General features: G+C 51.1%; 1 long non-coding RNA gene across 1 annotated transcript in view; it reads right to left on the reverse strand.

Moving 5' to 3' along the window:
- Positions 1 to 1,531: 1,531 nt before the first annotated feature.
- The window catches only part of LOC144599016 (uncharacterized), a 77,083-nt gene continuing 55,797 nt past the window's right edge, over positions 1,532 to 22,817 (reverse strand). The window contains exon 4 of the long non-coding RNA XR_013547950.1: positions 1,532 to 3,174. This is a non-coding gene — a long non-coding RNA (uncharacterized LOC144599016). The remainder of the gene's footprint in view (positions 3,175 to 22,817) is intronic.

Raw genomic sequence — 22,817 nt, forward strand, 5'->3', positions numbered from 1 at the left:
GTCACCCATTCCTTCTCTCCTGAGATGCTGCCTGACCTGCTGAGTTACTCCAGCATTTTGTGAATAAATACCTTCGATTTGTACCAGCATCTGCAGTTATTTTCTTATGCAGCAACACTTTGCTCAGTCCACTGTGCTTTGCATTACTGAACAACCGCATATCTTCACTCCAGTCCGGATGACCTTGTGTGCAGAAATTGAAAGTCATAAGATCATGAGTGATAGGAGAAGAATTAGGCCGTGCGGTGCCAGAGACCCAGGTTCGATTCTGACCTCCAGTGCTACGTTCACGGAACTTTTTGTAACTTCGTCGGCGCCAGAAATGTGGCAACTCTTTTTGCGTACTGCCTAGGCGAGGTCGGATCTATGATTTAACCGGATTGCATGCAAAAGCAAAGAATTTCACTGTACCGAAGCACATGTGACAACAAAGTATCATTGAACTATACCATTAAATCATTGTCTGTGTGCGGAGTTTGCACGTTCTCCCTTTGACCGCGTGGGTCTGCTCCGGATGCTCCGGATTCCTCCCACTTCCCAAAGACGTGCGGGTTTGTTGGGTGACTGCCCTTCTGTAAATTGCCCCCCATTGTGTAGGGAGTGGGTGAGAAAGTGGGATAACATTGAACTAGAGAGAGCGGGTAAGTTGTGTACATATCTCTATCGTGGATACAGTGCTTGGACAGAGTGGATGTGGAGAGGATGTTTCCATCAGTGGGAGAGTCCAGGACTAGAGGTCACAGTCTCAGAATTAAAGGACGTTCCTTTAGGAAGGAGATGAGGAGGAATTTCTTGAGTCAGAGGGCGGTGAATCTGTGGAATTCTTTGCCACAGACGGCTGTGGAGGCCAAGTCAGTGGATATTTTTAAGGCAGAGATAGATTCTTGATGAGTATGGGTGTCAGGGGTTATGGGGAGAAGGCAGGAATATGGGGTTAGGAGGGAGAGATAGATCAGCCACGGTTGAATGGCGGAGTAGACTTGATGGGCCGAATGGCCTAATTCTACTCCTATCACTTATGATCTTACGACCATTGAATGCAGGTCTCAGGTGGCACAGCGGTAGATCTGCAGCCTTAGAGCGCTAGAGACCCGGGTTCGATCCCGACCACAGGCGCTGTCTGTACGGGAGTTTGTACGTTCTCCCCGTGACCGGCGTGGGTTTTCTCCGGGTGCTCCGGTTTCCTCCCACACTCCAAAGACGTGCAGGGTTTGTAGGTTAATTGGCTTCGTTGAAATTTGTAAATTGTCCCCAGTGTGTGTAGGATAGTGTTAGTGTTAGGGGAGGGGGAGTGGGATCGCTGGTCGGTGTGGACTCTGTGGGCCGAGGGGCCTGGTTCTGTGATGTGTCTCTAAAGTCTATAGTCACCACGGTGCCACACATGCAACTTGCTCTAACATGGTCAACCCAGTCTCATGAAACCCCCCACTGTGGTTCATTCTGGTCAGCAACACCTGAAGACATATCTAATTACTAGTTGTTAACAGAGACACAGAGACATTGAGAGATGTCAATACCAAATAAACTTTATTCTGTAATCAAAAACATACATACATTAGAAAACATAACGGAACACCGAATGACAATTGAAAAAAGATCAAACCATGGACTCAAGGATTAAAAGGATTAATGAGAGGGGATCTTATTGAAACGTATAAAATTATTAAGGGGTTGGACACGTTAGAGGCAGGAGACTTGTTCCCAATGTTGGGGGAGTCCAGAACAAGGGGCCACAGTTTAAGAATAAGGGGTAGATCATTTGGAACTGAGATGAGGAAAAACTTTTTCAGTCAGAGAGTTGTGAATCTGTGGAATTCTCTGCCTCAGAAGGCAGTGGAGGCCAATTCTCTGGATACTTTCAAGAGAGAGCTAGATAGAGCTCTTAAAGATAGCGGAGTCAAGGGATATGGGGAGAAGGCACGAACTGGGTACTGATTGTGGATGATCAGCCATGATCACATTGACAATAGACAATAGGTGCAGGAGGAGGCCATTCGGCCCTTCGAGCCAGCACTGCTATTCAATGTGATGGAAGGCCTGGATAGAGTGGATGCAGAGAGTAGTGGTTCTCAGTGGGAGAGTCTAGGACCAAAGGGCACAGCCTCAGAATAAAAGGACGTAACCCTGGAATGGAGATGAGGGGGAATTTCTTTAGCCAGAGGGCGGTGAATCTGTGAGATTATTGCCACAGATGGTGGTGGGTATTTTTCACGCAGAGATTGATGGGCTTCTTGATGAGTAAGGGCGTGAGAGGTTACGGGGAGAAGGCAGGAGAATGGGGTTGAGAGGGAAAAACAGATCAACGATAATCGAATGGTGGCATAGATGGGCTGAATGGCCTCATTCTGCTCCTTTGCCATGATCTTATGGTCTTTATAGCTAATACCCTCCAATCCAGAATATTTGAGTGATATTGCAAAGATCTGCACTAGAACATAATTAGATACAACAGGCCATTTAGCCCACAATCCACATTATATAGAGTCATAGAGTGATACAGTGTGGAAACAGGCCCTTCGGCCCAATTTGCCCACACTGACCAACATGTCCCAGCTACACTAGTCCCACCTGCCTGCGTTTGGTCCATATCCCTCCAAACCTGTCCTATCCATGTACCTGTCTAAAAGTTTCTTAAACGTTGAGATAGTCCCAGACTCAACTACCTCCTCTGGCAGCTCGTTCCATACACCCACCACCCTCTGTGTGAAAACGTTATTCCTCAGATTCCTATTAAATCATTTCCCCTTCATCTTAAACCTATGCCCTTTGGTCCACAATTCACCTACTCTGGGCAAGAGACTCTGTGCATCTACCCGATCTATTCCACTCAGGCTTTTAGACACCTCAATAAGATCACCCCTCATCCTCCTGCGCTACCTGTCTAAATGTTTCTTAAAAGTTACGATAGTCGCTGCCTCAACGACCTCCTGCGGCAGCTCGTTCCACACACCCACCACCCTCTGTGTGAAAAAGCAAGGGGGAGAAATAAGGAGAGGGATGAGAGTGAGTGAGGCCGATAACAAGAGGGGGGAGAGTGAGGACAACAAACCAAAGGTAATCTCCGCCATCTGCCACTGTCGTGAAGACTACACCAGCCGTGGTCTCTGTCCTCTGGAGAGGAGCGGTGCATTCTTTTTATGGGTACGCATGTCGTTCGATGAGACTAGAGCTGAACTGATAAAGAAAAACAAAGAAACGTACCATTAATATTATGAAACGTTTCATAAGGTCATTTGTGATAGGAGCAGAATTAGGCCATTCGGCCCATCGAGTCTACTCCGACGTTCAATCATGGCTGATCTATCTCTCCCTCCCAACCCCGTTCTCCTGCCTTCTCCCCATAACCCCTGACACCCGCACTAATCAAGAATCTATCTATCTCTGCCTTAAAAATATCCACTGACTTGGCCTCCACAGCCGTCTGTGGCAAAGAATCCCACAGATTCACCGCCCTCTGACTAAAGAAATTCCACCTCATCTTCCTCAGGGAACGTCCTTTATTTCTGAGGCTGCGGCCTCTATTCCTGGACTATCCCACTAGTGGAAACATCCTCTCCACATCCACCCTACCCAGGCCTTTCACTGTTTGGTAAGTTTCAATGGGGTTCCCCCTCATCCTTCTAAACTCCAGCGAGTACAGGCTGTCAAACTCAATGCAGCTTTGTACACACAAGCCCGATGGTCAGTCCGAGGTAGTTGTTGACATTGTGGTGTTACGTACCCTTGCTGATTGTTAATGGGAGAGGATCTAGGTGACCTTGAAGGTCGAGTCACAGGTAGATAAGGTGGTCAAAAAGTCTTCTGGTACATTGGCCTCCATCAGTCAGAGTATTGAGTGTAGAAGTTGGGAGGTCATGAGGAAAAACTTTTTCAGTCAGAGAGTTGTGAATCTGTGGAATTCTCTGCCTCAGAAGGCAGTTGAGGCCAATTCTCTGAATGCATTCAAGAGAGAGCTAGATAGAGCTCTTAAGGATAGCGGAGTCAGGGGGTATGGGGAGAAGGCAGGAACGGGGTACTGATTGAGAATGATCAGCCATGATCACATTGAATGGCGGTGCTGGCTCGAAGGGCCGAATGGCCTCCTCCTGCACCTATTGTCTATTGTTGCAGTTGTATAAGACGTTGGTGAGAACGCGTTTAGAGTATTGTGTTCAGTTCTGGGCACCATGTTATAGGAAAGATGTTGTCAAGCTGGAAAGGGTACAGAGAAGATTGACGAGGATGTTGCCAGGACTAAAGGGTCTGAGCTATAGGGAGAGGTTGAGTAGGCTTGGTCTCTATTCCTTGGAGCGCAGGAGGATGAAGGGTGATCTTACAGAGGTGTATAAAATCATGAGAGGAATAGATCGGGCAGACTCTTGCCCAGAGTAGGTGAATCGAGGACCAGAGGACATTGGTTTAAGGTGAAGGGGAAAAGTTTAAATAGGAATAGACAATAGACAATAGATGCAGGAGTAGGCCATTCGGTCCTTCGAGCCAGTGCCACCATTCAATGTGATCATGGCTGATCATTCTCAATCAGTACCCCGTTCCTGCCTTCTCCCCATACCCCCTGACTCCGCTATCCTTAAGAGCTCTATCTAGCTCTCTCTTGAATGCATTCAGAGAATTGGCTTCCACTGACGATGAGAACATTTGAATTTTTTTTTACAAACTAGAATCCATGACTCAAGGCGTTTTTTAAACTCGGTCTTTCAGGGCGGGCACGGTGGCGCAGCGGTAGAGTTGCCGCCTTACAGCGAATGCAGCGCCGGAGATCCAGGTTCGATCCCGACTACGGGCGCTGTCTGTACGGAGTTTGTACGTTCTCCCCGTACAAACGGGGGAAGTCTTTTAGGACCGAGATGAGAAAACATTTTTTCACACAGAGAGTGGTGAGTCTGTGGAATTCTCTGCCACAGAAGGTAGTTGAGGCCAGTTCATTGGCTATATTTAAGAGGGAGTTAGATGTGGCCCTTTTTGCTAAAGGGATCAGGGGGTATGGAGAGAAGGCAGGTACAGGATACTGAGCTGGATGATCAACCATGATCATATTGTATGGCAGTGCAGGCTCGAAGGGCCGAATGGCCTACTCCTGCACCTATTTTCTATGACCTGCGTGGGTTTTCTCCGAGATCTTCGGTTTCCTCCCACACTCCAGAGGCGTGCAGGTTTGTAGGTTAATTGGCTCGGTTAAATGTAAAAATTGTCCCTCGTGTGTGTGTGTGGGATGGTGTTAATGTGCGGGGATCGCAGGTCGGCACGGACCCGGTGGGCCGAAGGGCCTGTTTCCGTGATGTTTCTATAAACCAAACTAATTCAGCATCAACTTTCCAGTGAACGAAGGGGAGGGGGGGAAATGGAGATCAGGCCCACTGCAAAACGAGAGACAGAACTAAATTCAGCATTTTACGCAATTGGTAGATTCAATTGATTTTCATTCAGCCCGGCCTCTGCAGATGCAGGGGATGTCAAGGCTATGATTTATGTAGGAGGTGCTAGTAATCCTCAGGTGACTGAGTGCGTCTAAGCTCTGTCTACCTCGACTGAATAACCTCCGATACAAAAGATAGACACAAAACAATAGACAATAGGTGCAGGAGGAGGCCATTCGGCCCTTCGAGCCAGCACCGCCATTTAATGTGATCATGGCTGATCATTCTCAATCAGTACCCCGTTCCTGCCTTCTCCCCATACCCCCTGACTCCGCTATCCTTAAGAGCTCTATCTAGCTCTCTCTTGAATGCATTCAGAGAATTGGCCTCCACTGCCTTCTGAGGCAGAGAATTCCACAGATTCACAACTCTCTGACTGAAAAAGTTTTTCCTCATCTCCGTTCTAAATGGCCTACCCCTTATTCTTAAACTGTGGCCCCTTGTTCTGGACTCCCCCAACATTGGGAACATGTTTCCTGCCTCTAACGTGTCCAACCCCTTAATAATCTTATACGTTTCGATAAGATCTCCTCTCATCCTTCTAAATTCCAGTGTATACAAGCCTAGTCGCTCCAGTCTTTCAACATACGACAGTCCCGCCATTCCAGGACTTAACCTAGTAAAACTTACGCTGCACGCCCTCAATAGCAAGAATATCCTTCCTCAAATTTGGAGACCAAAACTGCACACAGTACTCCAGGTGCGGTCTCACTAGGGCCCTGTACAACTGCAGAAGGACCTCTTTGCTCCTATACTCAACTCCTCTTGTTATGAAGGCCAACATTCCATTGGCTTTCTTCACTGCCTGCTGTACCTGCATGCTTACTTTGAAAATGAAAAAAGCAGGAGTAGCTGAGTGGGACGGGTTGCGTTCCTGGAGAAAATCAACGGGGGACGTCTCGGGTCGTGAAGAAGGGTCTCGAAAGGGTCTCGGACAGAGAGGGTGTGGAGAGGATGTTTCCACTGGTGGGAGAGTCTAGGACCAGAGGTTACAGCCTCAGAATTAAAGGACGTTACATTAGGAAGGAGGCGAGGAGGAATTTCGTTAGTCAGAGGGTGTTAAATCTGTGGAATTCATGGCCACAGGAGGCTGTGGAAACCAAGTCAGTGGATATATTTAAGGCGGAGACAGATAGATTGTTGATCAGTGCGGGTGTCAGAGGTTTCGGGGAGAAGGCAGGAGAATGGGGTTGGGAGGGAGAGATAGATCAGCCATGATTGAATGGCGGAGTAGACTTGACGGGCCGAATGGCCTAATTCTACTCCTATAGAAACATAAACATAGAAAATGGTGCAGGAGCAGGCCATTCGGCCCTTCGAGCCAGCACCGCCATTCATTGTGATCATGGCTGGCTGATCGTCCACAATCAGTAGCCTGTACCCCAACTTCTCCCCATATCCTTGATACCACTTATGATCTTCGATCACTTATGATCTTCTGATCCTATGGGGACAGACAGCATTTCTGGAGAGAAGAAATGGGTGTGGTTTCGGGTCGAAATCCTTCTTCAGACTCGACCCGAAACGTCCCCCATTCCTTCTCTCCAGAGATGCTGCTGTCCCGCTGAGTTACTCCAGCATTTTGTGTCTAACCTCTGGTACAAGGTGCCAGACAAACGTCCATCACCAGCGCGGTGGAACCCGACCTTCTGTATTACATCCGCCAACACAGAGTGATCGAGCCACACAGGGCAGGGGCATGCAGAAGATTAATATTTCGAGATTTAATGCACCAAATTATCAGATTTCTATTAAATGTTTCCTTCCTCGCCTTAAACCTGTGTCCTCTGGATCTTGCTTCCCCTCTTCTGGGCAAGAGACCAAGTGAATTAGTTTAGAGATAGAAACGTAGAAAATAGGTTCAGGAAAAAGCCATTCGGCCCTTCGAGCCAGCACCGCCATTCATCGTGATCATGGCTGATCATCCACAATTAGTAACCCGTGCCTGCCTTCTCCCCATATCCCTTGGTTCCACTAGCCCTAGAGCTCTATCTGACTCTCTTTTAAGTTGAAGAAGGGTCTCGACCCGAAACGTCACCCATTCCTTCTCTCCCGAGATGCTGCCTGACCTGCTGAGTTACTCCAGCATTTTGTGAATAAATCGATTTGTACCAGCATCTGCAGTTATTTTCTTATATCTCTTTTAAGTTTATCCAGTGAATTGGCCTCCACTGCCTTCTGTGGCAGAGAATTCCACAAATAAAGAATAAGGGGTAGGCCATTTAGAACGGAGATGAGGAAAAACTTTTTCAGTCAGAGAGTTGTAAATCTGTGGAATTCACTGCCTCAGAAGGCAGTGGAGGCCAATTCTCTGAATGCATTCAAGAGAGAGCTGGATAGAGCTCTTAAGGATAGCGGAGTCAGGGGATATGGGGAGAAGGCAGGAACGGGGGTACTGATTGAGAATGATCAGCCATGATCACATTGAATGGTGGTGCTGGCTCGAAGGGCTGAATGGCCTCCTCCTGCACCTATTGTCTAAATTCACAACTCTCTGGGTGAAAAAGTTTGTTCTCACCTCAGTTTTAAATGGCCTCCCCCTTTATTCTTAGACTGTGTGGCCCTGGGTTCTGGGAATATATATATATGCATGAAAACAGGCCCTCATTCCACTGAGTCAACGTCAAACATCGATCAGCCGTTCACACTACTTTTTGTGTTATCCCACATTCCACATGTTGAAAGACTGGAGCGACTAGGCTTGTATACACTGGAATTTAGAAGGATGAGAGGAGATCTTATCGAAACGTATAAGATTATTAAGGAGTTGGACACGTTAGAGGCAGGAAACATGTTCCCAGTGTTGGGGGAGTCCAGAACCAGGGGCCACAGTTTAAGAATAAGGGGTAGGCCATTTAGAACTGAGATGAGGAAAAACCTTTTCAGTCAGAGAGTTGTGAATCTGTGGAATTCTCTGCCTCAGAAGGCAGTTGCAGGCCAATTCTCTGAATGCATTCAAGAGAGAGCTAGATAGAGCTCTTAAGGATAGCGGAGTCAGGGGGTATGGGGAGAAGGCAGGAACGGGTACTGATTGAGAATGATCAGCAATGATAACATTGAATGGCGGTGCGTACTGGCTCGAAGGACCGAATCGCCTCCTCCTGCACCTATTGACAGGTGCAGTAATACGGATACATACGGTGCCCGAGGGCAAACGTCAGGGTAAAAGAAATAGCCGGGAAGAAAAATCATAGCGCTGGATGTTAAGACAGAGGTGTGTACGTGTGTTACTGCCCTTGGGTATTCTGTTCTCCTGCAGCACAGCCTCTGACGGTAGCTCAGACAGCAGTTAATGAATTTGTCTGGTTTGCCTGCAAGCAATGACGATAGAATTGCTAATATCTCCCTCGCTAAGAATTCAACCCGCACGCTCTCTCCTCTCTCTCCCTCCTCTCGCCACCTCACCCTCCCACCCCCCTTTCTATCTCTCCCTCACCATCCCCCCTTCTCTCTCCTTCTCTACCCCCCTCCTCTCCATCTCCCCTCCCAACTCTCCCCTTCAACTGACTCCATCTCCCCCCTCACCTCTGCCCTCTCTCCATGTCCCCCCTCTCCTTTCCCCCATTTCTCCCCCTCTCCTCTCCCCCACTCCCCCTCTTCTCCTCTCTTCATCTCCCACCCCTCCCGCCTCTCCTCTCTCCATCTCCCCCTCTCCTTTCCCCCATCTCTCCCCCTCTCCATCTGCCCCCTCTCCCACTCCCCCCCTCTTGTCCTCTCTCCATCTCCCCCCTCTCTTCTCCCCCGCCTCTCCTCTCTCCATCTCCCTCGCCTCCCCTCCCTCCTCTACCCCTATCCTCCCCCCTCTCTCCATCTCCCCCTCTCCTCTCCCCTGCCTCTCCTCCCTCCATCTCCCCCTCTCCTCCCTCCCCCAGCCTCTCCTCTCCCCCACTCCCCCGTTCTTCCCCACTCTCCATCTCCAGCCCCCTCTCCCCCCCCCCCCTCCCCCACATTCCCTCCCACTCCCTCTGTCTCGAGGTGAAGACTTGGGATCCTTAACCCGTCTCCTCAAGACCGATATCCTCCAAATCCAATGTGTGTCTCTCCTCTGGAACGTGTGGGAGGGACTGAGGGGAGAGAGATGGGAGGGTGGGTGGGATGGAGAGGGGAGGGGATAGAGGGGAGGGGGGATAGAGGGGAGGGTGGGAGAGAGAGGGGGGGGGGATAGAGGGGAGGGGGGGATAGAGGGGAGGGGGGATAGAGGGGAGGGTGGGAGAGAGAGGGGGGATAGAGAGGGAGGGGGGGATAGAGGGGAGGGGGGATAGAGGGGAGGGTGGGGAGGAGAGAGGGGGGATAGAGGGGAGGGGGGATAGAGGGGAGGGAGGTGGGAGAGAGAGGGGGGGGATAGAGGGGAGGGGGGATAGAGGGGAGGGGGGTTAGAGGGGAGGGGGGTTAGAGGGGAGGGGGTGTAGAGGGGAGAGGGCGGGAGAGAGGGGGGGAGATGGAGGGGAGGGGGGGGATAGAGGGGAGAGGGGGGTAGAGGGGAGGGGGGTTAGAGGGGAGGGGGTGTAGAGGGGAGGGCGGGAGAGAGGGGGGAGATGGAGGGAAGGGGGGATAGAGGGGAGAGGGGGTAGAGGGGAGGGGGGTTAGAGGGGAGGGTTGGATAGAGGGGAGGGGGGTTAGAGGGGAGGGTTGGATAGAGGGGAGGGGTGGATAGAGGGGAGGGGGGTTAGAGGGAAGGGTTGGATAGAGGGAGGGGGGGTTAGAGGGGAGGGGGTGTAGAGGGGGAGGGCGGGAGAGAGGGGGGAGATGGAGGGGAGGGGGAATAGAGGGGAGAGGGGGTTAGAGGGGAGGGGGGTTAGAGGGGAGGGCGGGAGAGAAAGGGGAGGGCGGGGGGGATAGAGGGGAGGGGGGATAGAGGGGAGGGGGGGGTAGAGGGGAGGGGGGGGGGTAGAGGGGAGGGGGGGTTAGAGGGGAGGGTGGGAGAGAGAGGGGAGGGGGAATAGAGGGGAGGGGTGGGAGAGAGAGGGGGATAGAGGGGAGGGTGGGAGAGGGGAGGGGGATAGAGGGGAGGGTGGGAGAGGGGAGGGGGATAGAGGGGAGGGTGGGAGAGAGAGGGGAGGGGGGATAGAGGATAAAGGGGTGGTGGGAGAGGGGGGAGAGAGAGGGGGAGGGTGGGAGAGGGGAGGGGGATTAGAGGGGAGGGGAGGGAGATAGAGGGGGGGGGATTGAGGGAGGGGTGAGGATAAGGGGGGGTGGGAGATAGGGGGTGGGAGATTAGAGGGGGGGTGGGAGATGGAGGGAGGAGATAGAGGGGAGGGGGGGGAGATAGAGGAGGGGGAGATGGAGGGGAGGAGGAGATGGAGGGGATCGAGGGGGGGGGTGGGGGATAGAGGGGGAGTGGGAGATAAAGGGGGGTGGAGATGGAGGGGAGGGGGGGATAAGGGGGGTTGGGGGATAGAGGGGGTGGGAGATGGAGGGGTTGCGGGGATAGAGGGGGTGGGAGATGGAGGGGAGGGGGGATAGAGGGGAGGGAAGGGCATATTACCTTTTCCCACACACCCAATTCCTCTCGGAGGCACAGAAATAAATTTTGTTTTTAAAAAAAATCGCGTGACATACATATTTCTTTTTTTGAAATGGAACAAATGACTGAGTTGCCGGCCCATTAATCTTCTTTGGTCTTTTGTTCTTGCTGAGATTTTTTGTTGTTGCTGTGGGCGGCGTGCTGTGTGATCCTTTATCGAGCGTTAAGGTGGTGACTAAAGGAGTAACTCTGCTTCCCCAGCAAGAACCAAGAGAGGGAGGGAGAGAGAGGGAGGGAGAGAGAGAGAGAGAGAGAGAGGGAGGAGAGAGAGGGAGAGAGAGAGAGGGAGGGAGAGAGGGGGAGAGGGAGCGGCCTTGGTCAGTCCGCAAGATCGATTAACCATTGTCCTCCCTTTGTCCAGAGATGCTGCCTGACCCGCTGAGTTACTCCCAGCTCTTTATGTCGTAAGTGACAGGAGCAGAATTAGGCCATTCGGCCCATCGAGCCTACTCCGCCATTCAATCACGGCTGATCTATCTCTCTCTCCTAACCCCAGCCCGGAATGGGCGGGACTGTCGTACGTTGAAAGACTGGAGCGGCTGGGCTTGTACACGCTGGAATTTAGAAGGATGAGAGGGGATCTTATTGAAACGTATAAGATTATTAAGGGGTGTGGACACGTTAGAGGCAGGAAACATGTTCCCGATGTTGGGGGAGTCCAGAACCAGGGGCCACAGTTTAAGAATAAGGGGTAGGCCATTTAGAACGGAGATGAGGAAAACCCTTTTCAGGTCAGAGAGTTGTAAATCTGTGGAATTCCCTGCCTCAGAAGGCAGTGGAGGGCCAATTCTCTGAATGCTTTCAAGATAGAGCTCTTAAGGATAGCGGAGTCAGGGGGTATGGGGAGAAGGCAGGAACGGGGTACTGATTGAGAATGATCAGCCATTATCACATTGAATGGCGATGCTGGCTCGAAGGGCCGATTGGCCTCCTCCTGCACCTATTGTCTATTGTCCTGCCTTCTCCCCTGACACCCCGCACTAATCAAGAATCTATCTGTTCTCTGCCTCTAAACATATCCACATGACTTGTGGCCTCCACAGCCGTCTGTGGCAATGAATTCCCACAGATTCACTGTCCTCTGACTATAGAAATTCCTCCTCATCTCCTTCCTTAAAAGAACGTCCTTTAATTCTGAGGCTGTGCCTCTGGTCCTAGACTCTCCCACTAGTGGAAACATCCTCTCCACATCCACTCTTTCCGAGCATTTTGTGCCTATCTTCAGTTAAACCAGCAACTGAACTGGACATCCCCAGTGTAAGGGGAAAAAACTGCAGATGCTGGTAGACACAGAAATGCTGGAGTAACTCAGCGGGTCAGGCAGCATCTGTGGAGAGAAGGAACGGGTGACGTTTCGGTTCGAGGCCCTTCCTCAGACTGGATGAGGGTGATGGATCACGAGATGGCAGGAAGATGGTTTTATTGGTGACAACCATCACCCAAGATAATCACAAAGGATTGAATTTTCGGGGGAAATCATGAACGGAAAAATACAATCACAAAGAAACATAGAAAATAGGTGCAGGAGGAGGCCATTTGGCCCTTCGAGTCAAGCACCGCCATTCATTGTGATCATGGCTGATCGTCCACAATCAGTAACCCGTGCCTGCTTTCACCCCATATCCCCTGATTCCGCTAGCCCCTAGAGCTCTATCTAACTCTCCTTTAAATCATACAGTGAATCGGCCTCCACTGCCCTCTGTGGCAGAGAATTCCACAGATTCACAACTCTCTGGGTGAAAAGGTTCCTTCTCACCTCAGTTTTAAATGGCCTCCCCTTTATTCTAGACTGCATGGCCCTGGTTCTGGACTCCCCCAACATTGGAAACATTTTTCCTGCATCCAGCTTTTCCAGTCCTTTTTTTAATAATTTTGTAAGTCTCTATAAGATCCCCTCTCATCCTTCCAAACTCCAGTGAATAAAAGCCCAGTCTTTCCAGTCGTTCCTCATATGACAGTCCTCGTCACCCATCGTCTCCGAGACCTCTGGTCACACCAGGGCTTTTAAGAATCCCTCCTCATCCTTCCCAAGACTTCCTTCTCTCTCTAATCTTCTTAGAAGCATCACCCTTCCCTCTCTGTAATCTGCCTTGCCACAAACCTCGCCCTTGTCTTGCCCCCTTTTAATCTCCCCTGCTGTGGACCGTACTGAGATAGCTTTGTTAAACGTAGAAACATTGGAAATAGGTGCAGGGGGAGGCCATTTGGCCCTTCGATCCTGGCTGCTTGTCCAACCTCAGTATCTTTCTCCTCCCCTTCTCTGGGTGGTTTTGATTTGCACGTGTTTGATGTAAGCCAAGGCATGTGATGGGACAGTGTGTTTTTTTAGTTTTAGAGGATACAGCGCGGAAACAGGCCCTTCGGCCCACCGAGTCTGGGCCGACCAGCGATCCCCGCACATTAACACAAGCCTACACACACTAGGGACAATTTACACATACACCAAGTATACAAACCCAAGCCAATTAACCTACAAACCTGCACGTCTTTGGAGCGTGGGAGGAAACCGAAGCACCCGGAGAAATCCCACGCAGTCACGGGGAGAACGTACAAACACCGGACAGACAAAACCCTTAGTCTGGATGGAACCCGGGTCTCTGGCGCTGTGAGGCAGCAACTCTACCCGCTGCGCCACCGTGCCGCCCAATTCTCATCAGCGCAGGGCCTAGATCACTTTGAAGTTTCAATCATTACATTTACGAGAGACTTCAACCCTGATGCAGGCAGAGACAGAAGAACCTTGGCCCACGATTAGGCTTGCCAACTGTCCCGTATTAGCCGGGACATCCCGTATATTGGGCTAAATTGGTTTGTCTCGTAAGGGGACCGCCCTTGCCCCGTAATAAGTCCGGTGGCGTGCTGGACACTATAGGCCCGGACACTGTAGGCCCCGGACATTGTAGGCCCAGACACTGTAGGCCCAGACACTGTAGGCCCGGGGGTCTCCTGTAGGCCTGGACACTGTAGGCCCGGACAGTGTAGGGCCCGGACACTGTAGGCCCGGACAGTGTAGGACCGGAGGGCCCGGGCGCCGCCTAACGGAGGTTGCCTAGCAACCCGCCTCCCGGCCCGGGCGGCCCGCCATTGGTGGAGCGGGAGCACGTGGCCGTTGGCTGGGGTGTGGTCACATGGGGCGCGGGGGCGGTGACGTCACCTTTTGTCCCCTTATTTGGCAGTGAGAAAGTTGGCAACACCTAGCCACGATGCTATGGCTGAACATGATGCCAAAAGCAACTCCTATCTGCCTGCACATTCAGAGACAGTTTCTTCCCAGCAGTGATCAGGCAAATGAATTTTCCTATCACCAACTAGAGAACATCCCGAAACTACTATGTACCTCATCAGGGACCCTCGGACTATCTTTGATCGGAACTTACCTTGCATTAAACGTCCTTTAAGGAAGGAGAGGTGGAGAAATTTCTTTAGTCAGACAGTGGTGAATCTGTGGAATTCTTCGCCACAGAAGGCTGTGGAGGTCAAGATTGGTACAGGTGTCAGAGGTTATGGGCAGAAGGCAGGAGAATGGGGTCAGGAGGGAGAGATAGATCAGCCATGATTGGAAATGGCAGAGTAGACCTGATGGGCCGAATGGCCTAATTCTGCTCCTATTACTTATGACCTTATGAAACGTTTCATAATATTAATGGTACATTTCTGTATTTTTCTTTATCAGTTCAGCTCTAGTCTCATCGAATGGCCTAATTCTGCTCCTATGAATTTAAGAGAGAGTTGGATCGAGCTCTAGGGGCTAGCGGAGTCAGGGGGTATATGGGGAGAAGGCAGGCACGGGTTACTGAATTGGGGACGATCGGCCATGATCACAATGGCGGTGCTGGCTCGAAGGGCCGAATGGCCCTACTCCTGCACCTATTGTCTATTGTTAAATGGCTCATAAGTTCACGAGTCATGGGAGCAGAACTAGGCCATTCGGCCCATCAAGTCTACCCCGCCACCCAATCACGGCTGATCTATCTCTCCCTCCTAACCCCATTCTCCTGCCTTCTCCCCATATCCCAGACACCCACCACTGATCAAGAATCCGTCAATCTCTGCTTCACAAATACCCACTGACTTGGCCTCCACAGCCGTCTGTGCAAAGAATTCCACAGATTCACCGCCCTCTGACTAAAGAAGTTCCTCCTCATCTCCTTCCTAAAGGTAAGTCCTTTCATTCTGAGGCTGTGACCAAATGGACACGGGATGATATCCGAGTGGCGTCACCTGTTCCCTTTTCTCCGGAGATGCTTGCCTGACCCCTGAGTTACTCCAGCACTTTTTTTGTCTATCTTTAGTGTAAACCAGCATCTGCAGTTTTGTTACCAGTTCTGGCCTCCACCGCCGTCTGTGGCAATGAATTCCATTGATTGGGCCTACGGGCTGCTGATGGAGTGTAATTAGGGTTGCCAACTGTCCCGTATTAGTCGGGACATCCTGTATATTGGGCTAAATTGGTTTGTCCGCACGGGACCCGCCCTTGTCCCATATTAGGTCCGGTGGGGGGTGGGGGGGTTGGAGGGGCGCTGTAGGCCCGGACACTGTAGGCCCGGGACACTGTAGGCCCGGACACTGTAGGCCCGGACACTGTAGGCCGCAGCGGCGCTGTAAGCCTGGACACTGTAGGCCCGGGGGCTGCTGTAGGCCCAGACTAGGCTTGAATTAATGCATTCAAGAGAGAGCTAGATTCTGAATGCATTCAAGAGAGAGCTAGATAGAGCTCTTAAGGATAGCGGAGTCAGGGGGTATGGGGAGAAGGCAGGAACGGGGTACTGATTGAGAATGATCAGCCATGATCACATTGAATGGTGGTGCTGGCTTGAAGGGCCGAATGGCCTCCTCCTGCACCTATTGTCTATTGTCAGACAGTGAAGGCCAGGAGGCCCGGGCGTCGCCTAGCGGAGGTTGCGTAACAAACCGCCTCCCACCAGACCGGGCAGGCCCGCCATTGGCGGAATGGGAGCACGTGGCCGCTGGCTGGGTGAGGTCACGTGGGGCGCGGGGCGGTGACGTCACCCTTTGTCCCTTATTTGGAAGCGAGGAAGTTGGCAACCCTACCTCTCCATCCACAGGTATCACAAAATGCTGGAGTAACTCAGCGGGTCAGGCAACATCCCTGGAGAGAAGATAACGGGGGACGTTTCGGGCCGAGACCCTTCTTCAGACCGACGTATCGGGTTGCTCCTTGTTGGGTCGTGGTGGGCTCGTTGGCCGGTTTAGATGGTCAAGAACCTTCGCCAGATCCCAAGAACCTAACTTGTGTATTTGAATGTGGACCGGACTCAACAAGTAGGGGTCTCAGGGACTGGGGAGAAGGTCCACAATCGTCCATGGTACACATAGTACCCTCTGCCACTGAGTGAATCTTCTTAACCAACCCCCCCTCCCCCCTCCCCCAACACCATGTTAGACAGACATTAACAGCAAAGAACCTTATCCACCTCTGCCTTTAACCTCTTAGATTCATAAGGCATAAGGATAGGAGCAGAATTAGGCCATTCGGCCCATCAAGTCTACTCTGCCATTCAATCATGGCTGATCTCATCTCTCCCTCCCACCACCCCATTCTCCTGCCTTCTCGCATAACCCCCTGACACCCGTTCCAATCAAGAATCTATCTATCTCAGCCTTAAAAATATTCACTGACTTGGCCTCACACAGCAAAGAATTCCACATATTCACCACCCTCTGACTAAAGAAATTCCTCCTCATCTCCTTCCTAAATGAACGTCCTTTATTTCTGAGGCTGTGACCTTCTGGTCCTAGACTCTCCACTAATGGAAACATCCTCTCACATCCACTCTATCCAGGCCTTTCAACTGTCCTTAAGAGCTCTATCTAACTCTCTCTTGAATGCATTCAGAGAATTGGCCCTCCACTGCCCTTCTGAGGCAAAGAATTCCACAGATTCACAACTCTCTGACTGAAAATGTATTTCCTCGTCTCCGTTCTAATGGCCGACCCCTTATTCTTAAACTGTGGTGCTCCGGTTTCCTCCCACATTCCAAAGACGTGCAGGTTTGCAGGTCTTCTGTACAATATCCCTACGGTGCCGGATAGAACTGGTGTACGGGGCGATGGGCCGGTCGGGCGCGGACTCGGTGGGCCAAGGGGCCGGCTTCCACGCAGTATCCCTAAACAAAACTGAGCGCGGAAACAGGCCTGTCCACTCAACTAGTCCCTGCCGACCCAGATGCCCCGATCTAAGCTGTTCCCAATTGGCCCACATCCCTCTAAACCTTTCCTGTCCGTTATCTCCTGCCGTTCCTTCTTCCCAGCCCTCCCACCTGTACCTGCTGGACATTCCCCGCTCCGCCCCACCCCTAACTCGCCCAACCCCCGCAATCCGATGTCCCCCTAACTAACGTCTTCCCGCTCCATCCCCTTCCAACCTTCCCCACGGACTTCCCACTGACCCCCCCTCCGCCTCCCCTCCCATTCCATTCCTTCCCAACCCTGGATGGCGAGCATGTATAGATTGAAAGTTTAATCGTTGACACTGGAGTTTGGAAGGCGTGCAGCCAGCGTGGGTTTGCTGCAGGTGACACGGTCCGTGTGGGCAGCCCGGCCCCCAGCCAGGGGCCCTGTGACTTCCCTCGTCGTGCTCCCCATTGATGAGGTGTTCAGAGACAGGGGTTGCTGTGACCCCAGCCCACCGCTCGCTATCTTCTCGGTTCCCTTGCCCCCGCTGTGGGACGGGCTGCCGGGGGGGTTGAGAGGGTGATGGGCGACGTTCTTCACGCCCGCCCGCACGGCATGCCCGCACTCTAGTACCGCCAGGAGCACCGCCTGCAGCCCAACGGACAACAGCAAGACAACCGACTAGTTACACATGTGCATGGACATGCAAACACACCTGCGTATGCACACACGCACACACATGCATGCACACATGTACAAACACAGATACATGCACACATGCACACGTGCACATGCTTGCAAACACACACGTGCACACACACATGTGCATGCACACACACATGTGCATACACATATGCAACTATGGACAAAAGGTATGGGTGTTCACACACACAGAGTTGCGCCCACATGCGCATGCAATCGCAAATATGCATGCATGCACGCATACACACGTCTATACACGCGCTCACTCATAATTACAAGGACGCATGCACACGCACAAAGATACACACGCGCATACCCAGACACGCAAGCTCCTGCACACACACACACTTGCATTTGCACATGCTAAGGCGTTAACACAAATGCAAACACACGCATGCACACCCATGCACGCACACCCACGCACGCACACCCACACCCACGCACGCCCACCCACCCACGCCCACGCGCCTGCACCTCCTCACCTGAAACTGGGTTACCCCGTTTTGAGATCATTTGCTTACAGAAGCAGCTTCTCTCTCTCTCGGCACATTGTAAACACGGTGGTACGATACCAGAGGGGTGAGCTGTGAGTTTGTGCCATTATTCGGAGGGGGAGAGAGAGAGAGAGAGAGAGAGAGAGAGAGAGAGAGAGAGAGAGCGAGAGACAGAGGCAGACAGACTGACTATTTCACTGCAGTATGGCAGCTAAACGCCAACCCTTGGGAATCACGCCTGCCTTTGTCAAATCATTAGTCTGTCTTCCAATGCATTACAGATCAATATTGGCTGCATCTTTTCTCTTCGACATTGAGATGAAAAACACACAGAGCCACAGACACAGACAGAGACACACACACCCACACCCACACACACAGGCCCGTAGATACACGTATGCATGCACCGAAAAGTAGCAACACACAGACACACACATTTACACAGACGAACACGCATTAATGCAAATACATACAGCGCACACACATAGACACATATATACACACGCACACACATAAATATATATACACACACACACACACATATATATATATATATACACACACACACATATATACGCACACATACACACACACATATATACACACACACACACACATATATATAGACACACAAGGATACACACACAAGTATAGAAACATACAGACCATCAAAGACGAGGGCACATTGATAAATACATACACAAACTAACGCACACATCAGACACAAAGATAAAAACACGCACAGACACAAAGTGGCAGACACGCAGTTAGACGGACGCATACATAAATACAACTACAGATACACACACAGAGCCACATAGATAGAATCACACACACACAACAGAGGTACGAACTGGCAGACACACAGTACAAATACAAATATAGAACACACACACACAGAGGTACAAACTGCAGACACAAATACAATATAGACACACACACACAGAGGTACAAACTGGGCAGACACAAATACAAATATAGACACACACACACAGACAGGTAGATATACGTATACACAACACACAGAGGCACAAAAACTCGCAGACACAAATAGATGGAATGTACATGAATATAATAAATACAAGCACACACACACATACAGACACTAGATATATAGAAACACACACACACACAGGTAGACAGCAAAAGGAGATACATAAATACACATACAGACCGAGACACACTAATATAAGACACACACACACACAGACACGCACACACAGACACAGTACGGAAAACAAGATGACAAATGATTCCCCTTTGTCCCGATCCCCTTCCTCATCGTCTCGGTTAAAGAAATGATGCTGTGAAAATGAAAGCTTGCCGAATACGTTGCCAACTCACTCGGGTCTGCAGCCGTGCAGAGCACACACACACACACACACACACACACGCTGCTGCCGAAATACCGCATAGCGAAGCAGCCCAGCCCAGCCCGCTGCATGCCTTGCCTTGCCTTGCCTTGCCTTGCCGCCTGCACGTTGCTCTTGCATTCGACAGCCCGCGCAGCGGCGTGTGACTGGCAAATGGCGTCTCCGTTTCCCAGAGAGGGGCGGGAAAGAAAGGAAAAAGAAAGACGTCGCGAGAATAACTGGGAAAGATGTGGAGCAAAGCATTTCATTGTCGCTGCCTCCCCTCCACCGTTCTCCGTGGCTCAGAGGCTCAAACGCAAGGCTGCGACGGATGTGCAAAAGGATATTTTCGTTTCTGTTGCAATGAGCTTAATCAAATGCTTCCTCTCCTGCACTCTCACCTCCTCCCCCTCTCACTCCCGCCTCCTGTGGGAATCCAGACCAAGCGCCAACGATTAACATCAGTCTCATATCTGTCCCAAACTAGCCGGCTGCTGACTGACCATCACCTGTGATGAAGCAGGGAATTGTGCAGGGAGCTGACCCACACTGGCTCTGTGTATGTGTGTGTGCGTGTGTGCTGTGCGTGTCTATGTGTTTGTGTCTGCATGTGTGTGCCTGTGTGTGTGTGTGTGTGTCTGCATGTGTGTGCGTGTCTATGTGTTTGTGTCTGCATGTGTGTGCCTGTGTGTGTGTGTGTGTGTCTGCATGTGTGTGCGTGTCTATGTGTTTGTGTCTGCATGTGTGAGTGTGTGTGTCTGCGTGTGTGTCTGCATGTGTATGTCTGTCGGTGCGTGTGAGTGTCTGCGTGTGTGTCTGCATATGTACGTGCATGTGTGTGCACACACGTTTGTGCGCGCATGCAAGTCAGTGCGTCTGTGTGTGTGTGTCATCCTGTGTGCATGGGTGTGCATGAGTGACTCAGTGCATGAGTGTGTCAGTACGTGAGTGTGTCAGTATCTTTGTGCATGTGCCTGTGTGTGTCTGGTGTGTCTCTGTGTGTACATGTCTCAAACACACACACACACACACACACAGATACACACACACAAACACACTCACAGATACACACACACACAAACACACTCACAGATACACACACACACACACACACACACACTCACACAGATACACACACACACAAACACACTCACAGATACACACACAGGTATTGTAGATCCGGACACTAGGCTCGGACAGTGTAGGCCCAGTCAATGTGGGTCCAGTCAATGTAGTAGGAAAGAAACTGCAGATGCTGGTTAAAATCTGTGTCTACCTTCCCGACAGTGTAGGTCCCAGAGAGTGTAGGCCCGGACAGTGTATGCACATGCCCCCTGGCTGGGTGAGGTCACGTGGGGCGCGGGCCGGTGACGTCACCTTGTCCTGTATTTGGGAGTGAGATAGTTGGCAACCCCTATGTAGGACTGGAAACAAACGCACAGGTTCCGAGACTTGGCAATTGATCAGCCGATTAACATAGAGTTACAGAGAGATGCAGCGTGGAAACAGGCCCTTCGGCCCAACATGCCCACCCTGGCTAACATGTCCCAGCTACACTAGTCCCACCTGCCTGCTCGTGGGCGTGCAGCGTAGGTTCACCAGGTTAATTCCCGGAATGGCGGGACTGTCATATGTTGAAAGACTGGAGCGACTAGGCTTGTATACACTGGAATTTAGAAGGATGAGAGGAGATCTTATCGAAACGTATAAGATTATTAAGGGGTTGGACACGTTAGAGGCAGGAAACATGTTCCCAATGTTGGGGGAGTCCAGAACAATGGGCCACAGTTTAAGAATAAGGGGTAGGCCATTTAGAACTGAGATGAGGAAAAACTTTTTCAGTTAGAGAGTTGTGAATCTGTGGAATTCTCTGCCTCAGAGGGCAGTGGAGGCCAATTCTCTGAATGCATTCAAGAGAGAGCTAGATAGAGCTCTTAAGGATAGCGGAGTCAGGGGGTATGGGGAGAAGGTAGGAACGGGGTACTGATTGAGAATGATCAGCCATGATCACATTGAATGGTGGTGCTGGCTCGAAGGGCCGAATGGCCTCCTCCTGCACCTATTGTCTATTGGTCCATATAACGAGGAACCTCAGGCAGCAGAACCTCTGCCTGTCCCGCGGGCGGGCGGGCGCTGCTCTCTCTCTCTCTCTCTCTCTCTCTCTCTCTCTCTCTCTCTCTCTCCCTCTCTCTCTCTCCTCTCTCTCTCTCTCTCTCTCTCTCTCTCTTTCTCTCTCTCTCTCTCTCTCATCTAATTATTATTTTTGCTGAACTCTCTCCACACATAGAAGAGTTCACTGATCGGGAAAAAAGAATCGGTGGCGCGGCGGTAGAGTTGCTGCCTCACGGCACCAGAGACCCGGGTTCGATCCTGACTACAGGTGCTGTCCGTACGGAGTTTGTACGTTCTCCAAGTTTATTTTAGTTTCGGATCTTATAGAAACATATAAAATTCTTAAGGGATTGGACAGGCTAGATGCAGGTAAAATGTTCCCGATGTTGGGGGGGTCCAGAACCAGGGGTTACACAGTTTAAGTAAAAGGGGTAGGCCATTTAGGACGGTGGCCCAGCGGTAGAGTTGCTGCCTTACAGCGAATGCAGCGCCGGAGACTCAGGTTCGATCCTGACTACGGGCACCGTCTGTACGGAGTTTGTACGTTCTCCCCGTGACCTGCGTGGGTTTTCTCCGAGATCTTCGGTTTCCTCCCACACTCCAAAGACGTACAGGTATGTAGGTTAATTGACTGGGCAAATGTAAAAAAAATTGTCCCTAGTGTGTGTAGGAGAGTGTTAGTGTGCGGGGATCGCTGGGCGGCGCGGACCCGGTGGGCCGATGGGCCTGTTTCTGTGCTGTATCTCTAAATCTAAATCGAAATCTAAAACCTTTTTCAGCCAGAGAGTTGTGAATCTGTGGAATTCTCCGCCACAGAAGGCAGTGGAAGCCAACTAACTGGATGTTTTCAAGAGAGAGTTAGATTTAGCTCTTTGGACTAACGGAATCAAGGGATATGGGGAGAAAGCAGGAACGGGGTACTGATTTAGGATGATTAGCCATGATTATATAGAATGGCGGTGCTGACTCGAAGGGCCGAATGGCCTCCTCCTGCACCTATTTTCTATGTTTGTAACTTCAAGTGACCCTTGCTTTCCCTCTCTCTCCATCCCTCCACCCCTCTAGTTCTCCGACTAGTTTCACT

Source organism: Rhinoraja longicauda, chromosome 12 (genome assembly GCF_053455715.1).
Source record: "Rhinoraja longicauda isolate Sanriku21f chromosome 12, sRhiLon1.1, whole genome shotgun sequence".
NCBI lineage: Eukaryota > Metazoa > Chordata > Chondrichthyes > Rajiformes > Arhynchobatidae > Rhinoraja > Rhinoraja longicauda.